This window comes from Perissodus microlepis, chromosome 2, assembly GCF_051167445.1.
Source record: "Perissodus microlepis isolate ML-2025 ecotype Zambia chromosome 2, ASM5116744v1, whole genome shotgun sequence".
Classification (NCBI taxonomy): domain Eukaryota; kingdom Metazoa; phylum Chordata; class Actinopteri; order Cichliformes; family Cichlidae; genus Perissodus; species Perissodus microlepis.
In genome coordinates this window covers 32,525,818-32,539,284 of record NC_140462.1, presented here as the reverse complement: position 1 = coordinate 32,539,284, position 13,467 = coordinate 32,525,818, and positions in this window count along the sequence as shown.

The following is a 13,467-nucleotide window of genomic DNA, read 5'->3' as shown; positions in this document are numbered from 1 at the left end:
ACATGAACAACGTCAAGAAGGTCATAGAAGGAATCGTAGGACCTCTAACATACATGTGCAACTTCTCATTTCAGACTGGAAAAGTGCCAAACAACATGAAGTTAAGTTGTGCTGTTGTATAAAACTGGGGATAGACACCACTTCACAAATTACAGGCTTGTTTCTTTACTACCACAATTCTCCAAAATCCTAGAAAACCTGTTTAATAAACGATTAGACAAATTCTTAGATAAATATAAATTACTCTCTGACAGTCAATATGGATTCAGATAAAAAAGATCAAAATCACTGGCATTAATCGAATCAGTCAAGGAGATTACAAATGCTATAGATCAGAAACAGTATGCAGCTGGCCTATTTCTGGATCTCAAGAATGTATTCGACACAATCAATCATGACATATTAATAAATAAACTGGAACACTACGGGATCAGGGGGTTGTACTGCACTGGTGAAAAATTATTTACGTGACAGGAAACAATTTGTAAAGCTGGGTGTCTTTTCCTCATCATGCTTGGACATTGCTTGTGGTGTTCCACAAGGCTCTGTACTGGGTCCAAAGTTTTTTATTATTTATATAAATTATATTTGTAAGGCATCTGATATATTAAAATTAGTATTATTTGCAGATGACACAAATATTTTTTGTTATGGGGGGAATCTAAAGGAGCTGCTGGATACAATTACATCAGAAATGTGCAAAATTAAAAAATGGTTTGACAGGAATAAACTATCACTAAATCTAAGTAAAACTAAAATTATTTGGGAATTCCCTAAGAAACGCACAGGTGCATATTTATATAGATGGTGTGGAAATTGAAAGAGTTCTTGAACACAAGTTTCTTGGTGTGATAATGGATGATAAATTAAGCGGGAAATCACATATAAATCATATGCATAACAAAATTTCAAGAAGTGTTTCAATTTTGAGTAAAGTGAAAAGTCAAACATTCTGGACCACAAATCACTCCACAGTCTCTATTGTTCACTGATTGCACCGTACGCAGAGGTTTGGGGCAATACTTACAAATGTTCGCTATAATCAATCTTGATATTACAAAAACGAGCCATAAGGATAATCCATAAAACCGGTTACAGAGATCATACAAATCCACTATTCTTAACATCAAAAATACTAAAATTCACAGATCTGGTTCGTTTTCTCACAGCACAAATAATGTATAAAGCAATAAACATCTTACTTCCTGATAATATTTTAAAATTGTTTTCTAAAAGGGAACGGGGACACAATATGAGGGGGGAATTAAATTTAAAACATCCTTGTATCCGTACAACATTAAAAAGTTTTTGCATTTCTGTTTTTGTGAAGCTGTGGAACAGACTAAGTAAAGAAATGAAGCCCAGCATGAGTCAGTTTAAAAAGCGGTTCAAGGGTATGGTTTTTGCTGGGTACAGGGAGCTCTGATAATGTTTTCTTGTCCAATATTTTCATAATGCTGATGTGTGTTTATGTGTGGGTGGGTGCACAGGTATGTTGGTATGGGTATATATATCCGTGGGTTGCGTATCCTTTGAGGTGTTACTTTGTAGTTGTGGTTGCTTTGTTTTCCTTTTGTTTTGCTTTGTTTGTTGTCTCATTTTTATTTCTATGTAGTTGTAATTATTTTAACATGTTCAAAATAAAGATTCAATTCAATTCATTAATTTCCTGTAAGAAGGTGGAAGAAGAAAGTGTCCTGTAGGAGGCAGTGAACGGACACTAATGTTATGAACATGTGACTCCAAAAGGTTCAGTAAATGAGAGCAACGATATTGCTGTGTGAGACTCGGTGATTTCATTTTTATTTTTTAAAGATGCAACAAACGGAGTGGGTACAGGCCCTATAAAAGATAGGTCAGATGTGCCCCTGCGGGTATTTTGTTTTGCCTGCTTATGTTGGTCCTTGGCCTGCATGTGCTTACAAACACCGTAGGGGAGCTTTTGCTTTCTTTATGTTTTTGCTGAACCTGCCTGTTCAATAAAACAGCTGGCATCAAACTCTGCTCTTCTCTTGTGATTTCTGGTTCTCTGAAATTAACGGAACTCTGAGAACTGAAATCCATAATTTTTCAACCTAGAGATTTTTAGCAAAAAATGTGAGATGCGACACCACAATCTGCTATGTCACTGATCAGTGCTAAAGGGCACTGGGGTCTGTTGTCTCTCAGATAACTTGTGTGAATCTAAGCGATCCCAGCAGGATGTTTGACTATAGGCTGAAAAAAACTTGATTAAGCTCCAAGAAGCAAGAAAAGAAAGGGTATTGTCAGTATCAGTGCTTTCCACTTGTCTTTTATTTACTGAACATGATGTATGATTGCTCATAGGCATGACTGACTTAGATACATAGTGGAAGCATTGTTAATGATATTTGTTACACTTGTGTATTTTTCATTAATGATGAAGTCCAATCCTGCTTAGTACAGTTCGCATACACTTCTCATGTAAAATAAGTTTAATTAGATATGCTTCCCTCAATCTCACACCTTCAATTTAGCACATGTTCATGGTCGTTTTAGATGCACAGACCTGAAGTAAAAGGGAACCTCTCAAACTAGTGTCATGAAGTCAATCCAGCAGAAGACTCATTCAGCCATGCTTGTTTGTGGCATGATCCTCTATTTTGCTTCACTGATTACATGCTGCATGTAATAAGTGTTTTCCTGAGTTACAGAACCCTAAAAGCAAAATAACTGTTCCAGGCTGCTGCATCTATTTGATGCAGAATTAGCATGTCTCTGAACACTGAATTCTCACTGTGAATGTGCTTGAAGGTGTGTCCACCTTTAAAAGAACAGTCAAGTCAGGGATATATGTATAGTAGTCATGTATACCATAGCATCACATAAAGTATGAAAGTTAGGCAATTAAAAAAAAAAGTATCTCGCATTGCCCTTTAATCCAGCTGTTCATCCAGCATTCTGTGCCAGGGGAGGTGACAGCATCTGACATTGTTACACGCAGACTTACTAATTCTCACTACTAATTCTGGTGAGCTACAATTGACACAACCAAGTGTTATTAGACTTTTTATATGTAGTTTTATGAAATCTACATTTATCGTAAACCAGAAGTTTCTGTGTTTCAGTAGTTTGTTTCAGTGTCCCCTGCTCTGGCTCCTGGAAGACAATTCACTATGTTCGCCAATGTTGTTCCTCACTAGGTGTGACGCAAAGCGGGGAAAACTGATTTGAAATGTGAAAGGTTGGTACCAGGGTTAGGGTTACACTTCCTCCTCTCATGAGGTTTTCCAGCTGCTTAGGACAATCTGTTGGGGTTGCTAATGCTAACCTAGCAGTTGTTACCATTACATCCACTGGGGCCTGGAGAGCTACAGGATTTACAAGGGTGCATTGCAAGGCCTTTCATCTTCATTGAGTAACAAACAGTCTACATTTATTGCAAGTGCCATTATTACTAAAAGGAGGCTGAGGAATAGTTAAACAGACTTTGCAGAAGGTACAAATAGAGATGCTATACTGCAATACAAGCTAGTAATCACAGTAACCCGAGAGCAAGCAGAAAGTAAACATTTGAGTCCAGAGCTATAAACTAATATAATACTGACCAGTTGGTTATGAAAGTGGACAGAAACATTCAGGTCTCCAGCATGAAGCACCAGAAGAGTAACGTGCATCAAGTATTCTGTGTTTGAATAATGAATTGTGCTATAAAATATACATTAGTAAATGTATTTACAAATTCATTTTTAATACTTTTATTTATTTAGATGATAATAATAAATAAACGGAAAATGAAAAGAGCAATTATAAAACCCCTTTTTAAATTTTCAAATTCCAAGGTAACAGATTTTCAATTTTTTTGACATTCAAAATACAAGTTCCACTCCTCAAATCCATTTCCTCACTACATTTCCCTTTCCTGTTAGATAATTAATTAGTTCTTATATTAGCAAATGTATTAGCTTTGGTATTAACTACGGGATTTGCTATAGGATTAGCTAACAGATTGGCTATGCTGTTTAGCATTTCCATGAGTCTTTTGGTCTGTGGAGAGAAAAATACAAATTAGCCATGCTGTTCAATGTAAGGAGCTCTGCAGCGAAATAAAGAGTTGAACCTCTGAGTGTACTTAAACTATAAGAACCAGCATTTATATGCAGTGCATTAGAGCAATGGCTTCAACCTGCAGCCTATACAATCATGATTAAAATGCTGTCTGTAAACAAAGTCCTGTGTTTTGATGCAAATTATATAATAATCTCAAGTACAGTCCAAGGCAAGGTCAAATGAAATAAAATATATATGCAATCTAAAGTAAGGCCTAAAAAAATGTATGTTTCCTCTGTCTCCTTGGAGGCTTTCTGACATTAATAGAGTTAGGGTTTTATCTCCTGGATGAGGTGTGTGTCCATGTTTATGACTTTTTGTTCATGTACATTTTTATTGGCTTGTGAAAAAGGTATCGCGTCTATGTAAAATTGGACAGCTGCTGTCAGCTACAAAGTTTGCTGTGATTAGGTGCTTTCACGAAGGACTCAAAATCAGAATACTTTAATAATCCCTAAGGAAATTATGTGAGTTACAGTTGCTCCAAAACAATAACAGTAACAGACTAAACTAATTAAATAATACAGTATATTACAAAGTTTACAAATATAAGAAATAGCACTTTGTGTGCCTCACAGCAAGAAGGTCCTGAGTTCAATTCCACCATCAGGCCGGGGTCTTTCTGTGTGGAGTTTGCATGTTCTCCCCGTGTTTACTCCGGCTTCCTCCCACAGTCCAAAGACATACACTTTGTTGGGATAGGTTAATTAAAAAATCTAAATTGCCCATAGGTGTGAATGCGGGAGTGAGTGTGATAATGGTTGTCTGTCCTTGTGTGTTGGCCCTGCGACAGACTGGCGACCTGTCCAGGGTGTACCCCGCCTCTCGCCCTATGACTGCTAGGATAGGCTCCAGCACCCCCCGTGACCCTGAAAAGGATAAGCGGAAGCGAATGGATGGATGGCTGGACTAATATATGGCATTGGCACTGATCCATGATGGCGCCGGTGTGTCACTCCCAAGCTTGTTTCTCTTTCTAATGTTGCTGACCTGTGTCATTCATGAAACAAAGTCTCTGCTGAGCTTTGATAGCCAGACACTACTGGACCTCCAACCTCTGGTCCATAACTTTGTGTTGTTTGGTGCTGGTGGGCAGCAACCCTTGGCCCCAATTGCATCGGAAATCCCAGGTTACCCATAATGGGTTCTCACGCTACCTTCCGTCATCGGTGCCGTGGTAAACAAGCAGTAAGCTGAGGTGGTTGGCTTTGATAATGCTCTTTGGCCTCTGCCGAGGAGCATCTGCGACCCCCAACCTACTGCCCCAGCATGCAACAGCATAGAGGATGGCACTGGCCACAACAGACTCGCAATAAATACTGAACATCGTCTGACAGATGTTGAAAGATCTCAGCCATCTCAGGAAATAGGAGACGACTCTGGCCCTTCCTGTAGACATCCTCTAGTTAGCTTTTTCCCAGTAAAGGTTTTAATCATGATTACAGAAAAAGGTGGTACTGTTTTGGACACTAGAAACATGCTTTTTCACATGACCTGAGCTCACGATCTCGGTAATAGCTTAGAGCTAAAGTCTGTGTGTGTCAGCAGGCTCCACGTTAAACCTTGCCAGTGTCATCGTCACTGCTGCTGTTGTGTTATCAGTCTTTTTGTTGAAAACCTGGATTCTGTGTGGGCTTTAATGTCTTCAGACATTTAATTCATACGCTGCTCCTAAATACTTTCTATTGTAGGGCTGTTTTTAGTCACAAATGTGGGTGAGGCACTCGTGTTTACACGGGGACAGCGGCGCGCAACAGGGCTATGCATTAAACGAAGAATCAACGTATAACACCTGGTTAATTTATTCGCAATGGTATTTTATTTTTATTTTAAGTGTTACTTTTTTGTTTAGTACTGAGTTTTCCCATTTACTGTGAATGCACCGTACTGTTGCTCCATGGCCGGTAACTTTCTTTCACTGCATCTATCTGCACGGAGCAAAGTAAATTTCTCTCTATATGTTGCCTCTGTGTTTAACAAGTAGAATAGCTCCATGAAACGCGGTATTGAGCAATGATTTTGTTTTGCAGATACACATACAAAATTCTGTGAGCAGTGTTGGGGAGTAACGGAACACATGTATCTCCGTCACATATTTAAAATACAAAACATGAGTAACTGTATTCCGTTACAGTTACCGTTTAAAAGGGTGGTATTTAGAATACAGTTACTTTGTTGAAATAAATGGATTACACAGCGGTCTTTTCCTGTTTCATGTATTACTCTATGCCCTCTCTATTTTTGGTAATTCCACGGTGGTGGAAACCCAAACAAAATGCACATTAAGAGGCTCTAATGTCTGTGTCTCAATCTTGCTGCCCATGTCACCTCTATTTGCTGCCCGCAAAATGATGTGAAGAAATTTTTTTTTTTTAATTATTCACAAAAGTGATTTAATATGAAGGCAATAGCAGAGTGTTACAGGCATCGCCCTAAAGAATGTAGCCTCATGGGCAGTGTAGTCCGTGCTGCAGGGAGAATGGACTGCTGTACCCGTTATGTGAGCGAGGGAGGGAGAAAAAGGAGAGTCGAAAAGTACGAGCTGTAACCGAGCAGAAACGGGAGCTGGAAGCATGTAAATATAATAATAACCACTGCAGCCAAAAAGAGTACCTGACGAGCCCAGCTGTAAGTAAGCTATTAAGACTCGACTGTACACTGTGTTCATGTTTTCCTCCGAAACAATAAGTTCAGTTGGAGCAGCCTTTCAACGCCTCTCTCTGTCTCTCGCTAGCAAAGTTGACCCAGACAACAAAGTAAAGCTGGTTTTCAGCTACGAGCCCGACATGAACCCGACGTATTAGCCAGAGGTCCCTTTACAAGAGCAGAAGGTGGGAACACTCAACATTGCCATGTCATAAAAAAATCAAATGATCAATTTTGACCTTTGAAGAGTGTGGATCGATTGGTTGTTTACATCATTCAGCACAAGCAGAACCGCATTACAAAATCAGAAGCACATCTCTGTATAGTGACGGTTCTTATGATTTAAACAGGCAAATGTTCAGCATTCAAACTACAGGTGAACAATAGTCAAAGCCAGATGTTTCCCCAGTAAAGTCGATATCAGCTAGCACAGTCAATTACACACCACATGTCAACAAACCGTGAATACCATATTAGTATTTATGACTGTAGTATGTTTTGACTGACCTTCAAAATTACAGTGGTCCCTCGCTATAACGCGGTTCACCATTGTCGATCTCCTCCGTGCCGTCCGTCCGGTACAGTACAGAATTGCTACATCGATCGCTAGCAGTGTGACTCTGAAGAAGATAACCATCGCACACAAAGTTGGACTTCTGATTCATTGATTCATTAATGATTCATTGATATTGAATTTTCTGGCAGCTGTTCTATTCCCATGTTCTGGACCTGAAAACAGGGTTTGATCTTTGGTTTCATTCTATAATACAGGACTTAGCTTTCTGTGAAGGTTTGAACTTTGAGAGTGTTTAAACAAGAGAGAAAAGTATAAAGTGTGTAGTGAGGGGTTTTACAGCCTTAAAACATCTATAATTGTAAAAAATAAAGCTGGCTACTTCGTGGATTTCACCTATCACGGGTTATTTTTAGAACATAACTCCCGCGATAAATGAGGGACCACTGTATACAAATACTGAGAAATATAAAATTTCTCTCTTTTGCTCTGAGGCATGGGGGAAAAATATCGCAAAAGTCGATGAATATCATCTACAGATATATTCGGTAAATGCCCAAGACATCTTGAATATGTAAATCGCCGCTTGATTCATCCATTTAATTGACTTGTTTTGGAAAACCCGACCTTAAAAAAGGAGCGAATATCACACCAGAAACGAAGCGCTATACGGGAGTTCCCCCACCCACATGCAAGTAGCATGTGCTAAGGTGCACATAGTCGTTATCATACAGTTACATTGTAACCTTGGTTCTCTGAGTGAGAGAGGCTATCTCTCCACTCCATTACATTATGTATGTGGCATGGTGCAACCAGCCAGTTGTCCAGGTAATTCAAGACTCTGAGGCCCTGCAGCCTCATAAGAGCTAGGGCCGCGTCTATGCACCTGATGAAGGTCCGGGGTGCCAGGGAGATGCCAACTCAAACCCGAATTTGAGGAACTGCCAGTGCCCCTACCAGATAGGGATCTTGAAGTAGGCATCCTTCAGATCGATAGTGGCAAACCAATCCCCCGTATTGATGGCCTGACGCACCCTGGGGGCCGTCAGCATCTTGCATCTTAGGGGCCGATGATAACAATGAGGCCCCTGAGGTCCAGAAGGGGATGGAGACTCCCGTCGCACTTGGGTACCAGGAAGTAGCGGGGGGAAAAAACCCATTTGGTGGTTATAAGTGTCTACTTCCCGTATGGCACCCTTCGCCAGTAGCATCGCCAGATCTTCCCGCTGCACCAGGGCCTGCTCTGGGTCGCCCACTGAGGTAAAGGTCGGGATGGTCGTCTCAGGGGGTCTGCGGCAAAACTTCACGACCTTGGGTCATGGTGGAAACCACCCAAGGGTCCGCCCCCAGAGCCAACTAGGCCACCCTGTGCTGTGCAGACAGGGAAGGGGCCTGGCTCCAAGAGATGTCAGGAGGGAGGAGGACGGCTGGAGGACAGCTGAGCCTTGGCACCACGTACTCCCCGCCTCCCCTGTGTGCGGCCGCTGCATTTACGAGAGGCCTCCAGCTGGGGCCGGAGATCTCCAAGCGGAAGCCTCGGGGGCAGGTTGAGGCACAGAAGCTCTGGGCCTCCCCACTCTGGCCTGAGCAGCACAGCGATTTTCTGTAGCTTGCTGCAGGAGCTGGGCCGAACATGGCTGTAGGGTGAACCGGCAGCCTCATCAGGCGGTTCTGGTTGCCCAGCCTGAGCTGGGACTGTGACAGCCAGAGGTGGAGGCATGTCACCCAAAATGAGGCTAAGGAGCAGCCAGTAGCTATAGCTTGCTCCTTCATGAGCAAGGCTAGGTGCAAGGAAGCAGCCAGCAGCTCCACTGGGTCCCCAGAGCTCGCCTGAAACTGACAAGCCAGTTGCTGCAAGTGGAGCAACAAAATGGCCGTCAAGTTGGATAGACAAGCCTGAGTGGCCCTGGCTCTGTGCAGCTTGGCCAACAGATAGTCCATCACCCTCAGGTCCCTGTTAAGACATGCAGCCCTCTCCAGGAAGGAGCCCGAGGTGCGACCAGTGGTGCAGATCCACTACGTGGAGTGGGCCACGGGCAATCTGCTCCTGGCCATGCATGGCAGCAAACTGTATGCAGGCAGGGGACCATCGATGCAGAGCACCATTGGCCTCAAACTCCCTGCATACAGGTCCTGAAAATCTGGAAGCAGTGGCAGTGGCAACAGCAGGGGCTGCAGCAGAGGGACATCATTAAACGTTGAGGTTGCTGTGGCAGGGACCTCAGGGAGGGCCAGCTCCAGTACTCCAGGAAACACTGTGGGAAGGGCCTAGCAAATCAGCAGGCAGGGGAGGAAAGCCCGTCCACGGGCCTGCATGCTCTGCCTCCACTTCAGTGGAAAACACTGACTCTCAGGTAAGCTAACACAGTGTGTTAGGTCTTTGTTTCTTTTTTTTCTTTTCTTTTTTACTGGTGTGTGGAGCGCTTAGAAAGTTAGGCAACTTAACTGCTGAGCAAATGAGTGTGGCCCCACTGGCTGCGTAAACCTGCGAACCACGGGCAATATGCCAGACAAGAACCCAGCTAAGTAGGATGGCGAACTCTCACCACAGCGAGGTCCGACTGGCATGTAAGCCGGCAGACGCGGGCAATACGCAAGGGGAACACAGCCTACAAGAGCCACTCGAGCACAGCAGCTTTGATTGCCTTAGTTTTTAAAGGGATAGGGGCTCGGGGATAGGCAGCGTCCAGGGAGGCTGCCGAGACAGGCTCCCACGAGCGGACACCACTGCCACACACACACACGTAGGTACCACCAGTCAACCACAAACACAAACTAGTGGAGATCAAACAATCACTGGTTTCACATTTGCACAGTAGTTTTATGCGTAAGCTGTGGGGTGTGGCCCCACTAGCTGAGCGTCTTAAAGAAGTATCCACACACCACTACCTGTGGAGGGGGGGGGGGGTCATACCCCGTAATCCGTACATAAAAAATATGTAACGGATTGCAGCGATAGTCTCGATATGATAGAGAACCTGGTGAGTCTCGTATGTTTGCAAATCGGATTGTGATTCACAGTCTGGCTGAGTATAAAACCAGTCAGGATATTTTGTTAGAAATGTGATTGTAGAAGCTGCTAATGATTTCTTAGCTGTGTTAGCCCTGTAGAAAGTATGCGCTCCCTGGGCTAATGCACCTGTATGTGAGGTTTTAGCTAATACACGATATGAGACACTTTTCATGCTTCATTTTATTTGCACTGAAATGTATTTTTGTTATTGAAATATTTTTATTGACCAATAAGAACTGTATAGATGAGTGATATGTGAAGACAAAAGATAACACTTAGAGAAATTAGATTTTACTTTTATTTAATTTTGTACAAATGGGATACAGGAACGATGAGTTGGTAGAAATATATGTGCTTTATTTTACAAGTGAAGTGATTGCACTGCACATTTGTGTGCAAGCTGTTTTTTTTCTAGATGGAAGAAATCTGCTGCGAAGGACTGAGCGGTGTCATCTAAGGACTGGACGCCACTCGAGATGTCTCCCAATCCGAAGGAACAGGATTCACGTTTTTACTGTGCTCTCAGAGCGCCTTATGTTGCAACCTTATTTTTTCGGTCAGGCTTGATACCACCGAACATAAACTGACACATCAGAGGGAAAAACTGTGAACTAAAGACAATCGAAATAATGTTGAAATACTTACCAAATAGAGAACATTAAGTGCACTCCACTGATATGGACAGCGTACCTGGTACATTTGTGGACACTTAAAGGGACGGTATTGAACATTTTGAAGGGCGAATTATTGAGTCGAACTAAATGTTTGAAAGGATTTAAATGTTTTTGGTTCATGCCTACATTTTTTGGGCAATTTAAATGTTTCAAATTTTAATACACTCATTTTACTTTTTTTTCCCTTTAAGTCGTCAGTGTCTCATTTTGAGTGGAGGTTTTTCCTGAAGCTGAGTTTCCACTGCCTGTCTCCTTATGATCCTAATTGAACCGAACAGAGTAGATTTCAGATACTTTTATTTGACCTTAGATGACAGATTGCTGTGGATTTGATTATTTCTGACTACTCGATTAAAAAGGGTGACAAAAGCAAATTATTTATTTTTATAATCGAATTATTAGCCACAGTGTCGGCTCAACTATTGGTGATTATAGGACTAAACTGTTGGTACTAATTCAAAATATACTTATATATAAGTGAGAAAGCTCTTGGGTGTGACCCACAACAATGCTTGGATTCACTCACTCATTTCCCAGAATAAATAAAGTATAATATATGGTCAATCTGCGTGCACATAGTCTATTCTGATACTGTGGCGAGAGGGGTTTTCACCCAAAAATGCTCCTGTGCAGTCCTCCAAGATCCTAACTGAGCATTACTGGAAGCAGATGATGTATACCGAATGCTGACTGGCTGATAAGATGGTCGAATTAAGGAAGGAGAGTAAAAGCCAAATTCACTGGAAACGGGAGAACTGCGAAACAGCAAATTTTAGACAGCAAATGTCTGTGCTTTGTTACACCTTTTATGCTTTTTATACCATTCATGTTGCAGAAAGCACAGACATTTGCTCCAGTGGGCACTTTTCATTGTTTTTAATACATATTTTGAATATTATAATTTTGCTCTTCTCCATGGACTACCAACAGCACAAGCAAAAAGGTCCCACATACCAGTTGTACCACATTCTTTGTACACTGGCTCCATCTAGCAACAGTTCTCTGCAGGAATACAGGCAGCAGATAGCAAACGTGTTACCTCTGCTGGAATATAAATTCCATTTAAGCCAACACAAAGATACTCTTTCTACCTATGTAGTGTAGCTCTCTGACTCTTTCTCTCTGAACCCTCTGGAGGGGTCAGATGAATGTTGCCAAGCAGATGACAGATCAGAAGTTTGAAGGAGGTTTGGAGAGTTAAGAGGTTCAGTGGGAGGACAGCACTTTGGCTAATTGGTTATATTCCCATGGGATTTGGGGGGAGGGGAGGCTGCAGGGGAGAGACATGACATCATAATGTCCAGGGAGAGGTAAAGAAAGAGGGAGAAAAAGGGAAGGGTGGAGGTCAGAGGGTTAACAAGAACACTATCTGCATGATGTCAAAAACTATTTATCATCAAGGATCCTGCTCCAGGCTCTGGCACTTCTATCTGGCTTATTCATCCCCCTTTAAATTTAATCACTCACCCTGAGATTAGGCTTTGTGGGGTTAGGGGAGGGAAAGGGGTAGGGTTGGGTTGCAGCACCTCCCACCCTGCTGTAGAGCCTTGCCAACAGATAACAATCTGTTGACGATTGTGGGGGCACCAAATCTTCTAAATCTTGCCTAACTTGGGTTTAGAATGGCCGTTTGCATCCACTGAGCTCGCCGCGACGTTTCGGCGTACATTTGCCTTTTTCAGGCTTGAACTCGTGTGTTTTGGCAGTGTAGCGAGGTCTTGTCCTGCTCTACTGCTGTTTAAATATCCATGCGTTTTAAATGACAAGTTTTAGCTTTTAACAAAACAACAGCAGCGCTGGCACTACAGCATCATTCATCATATTTGGTAAGCAGGCTTTTACTGCCATCTCCTGGAGGAATGGAAGAAGGCGACAGGGATGCAATGCACAGGCCATTCCTGCTCCCATCTTTTGCACCTCTATCTCCCACCTGGTGTCAGCAAGAAGTCACCTGACTTAGTCACCTGATCCCCTTTGATCTCTCCTTTTACCCTGAGGTCAGGGTTTCAGGGATTAGGGGAGGGGGAAGGGTTAGGTATGTTAGAAAGTGTTATTTAGTTTATTTCGAATGAATTCAGGTGCACTTTCCCAGGACTAAGGGGGAAAATTATGTTCTATTCCTTTTTCATAAACATCTCCCACCAAACCAATCAATATTTAAAAAAAATGATCTAAAACTTTGACAATGAAGCTGAAATTATATTAAAAAAAACAAAGTAAACTTGCTTAAATCTCAAATCATAATAACTATAAAATAATGCAAATTTAAGAATCATTCTCAAGGTGCATTTATTGATAACAGAGATGTTTTGTTTTAGGTGTTGGATGTTTTGCATTTTTTAATTACATTTTTTCCTTTATATAAGCAAATTCAACACACACACACAAATTAGTAAATTATAAAGTTAATAACGTGAACTATATACAACATCCAATATGAATGTATTTTTTGAAAACAAAAAACAGGGTTTTTTTCTCTGTGATAAAAAATGACCACAAAATGTTTTACATTATACAGAAAATTTAACAAATTTAAGTGCTGGGGTTTT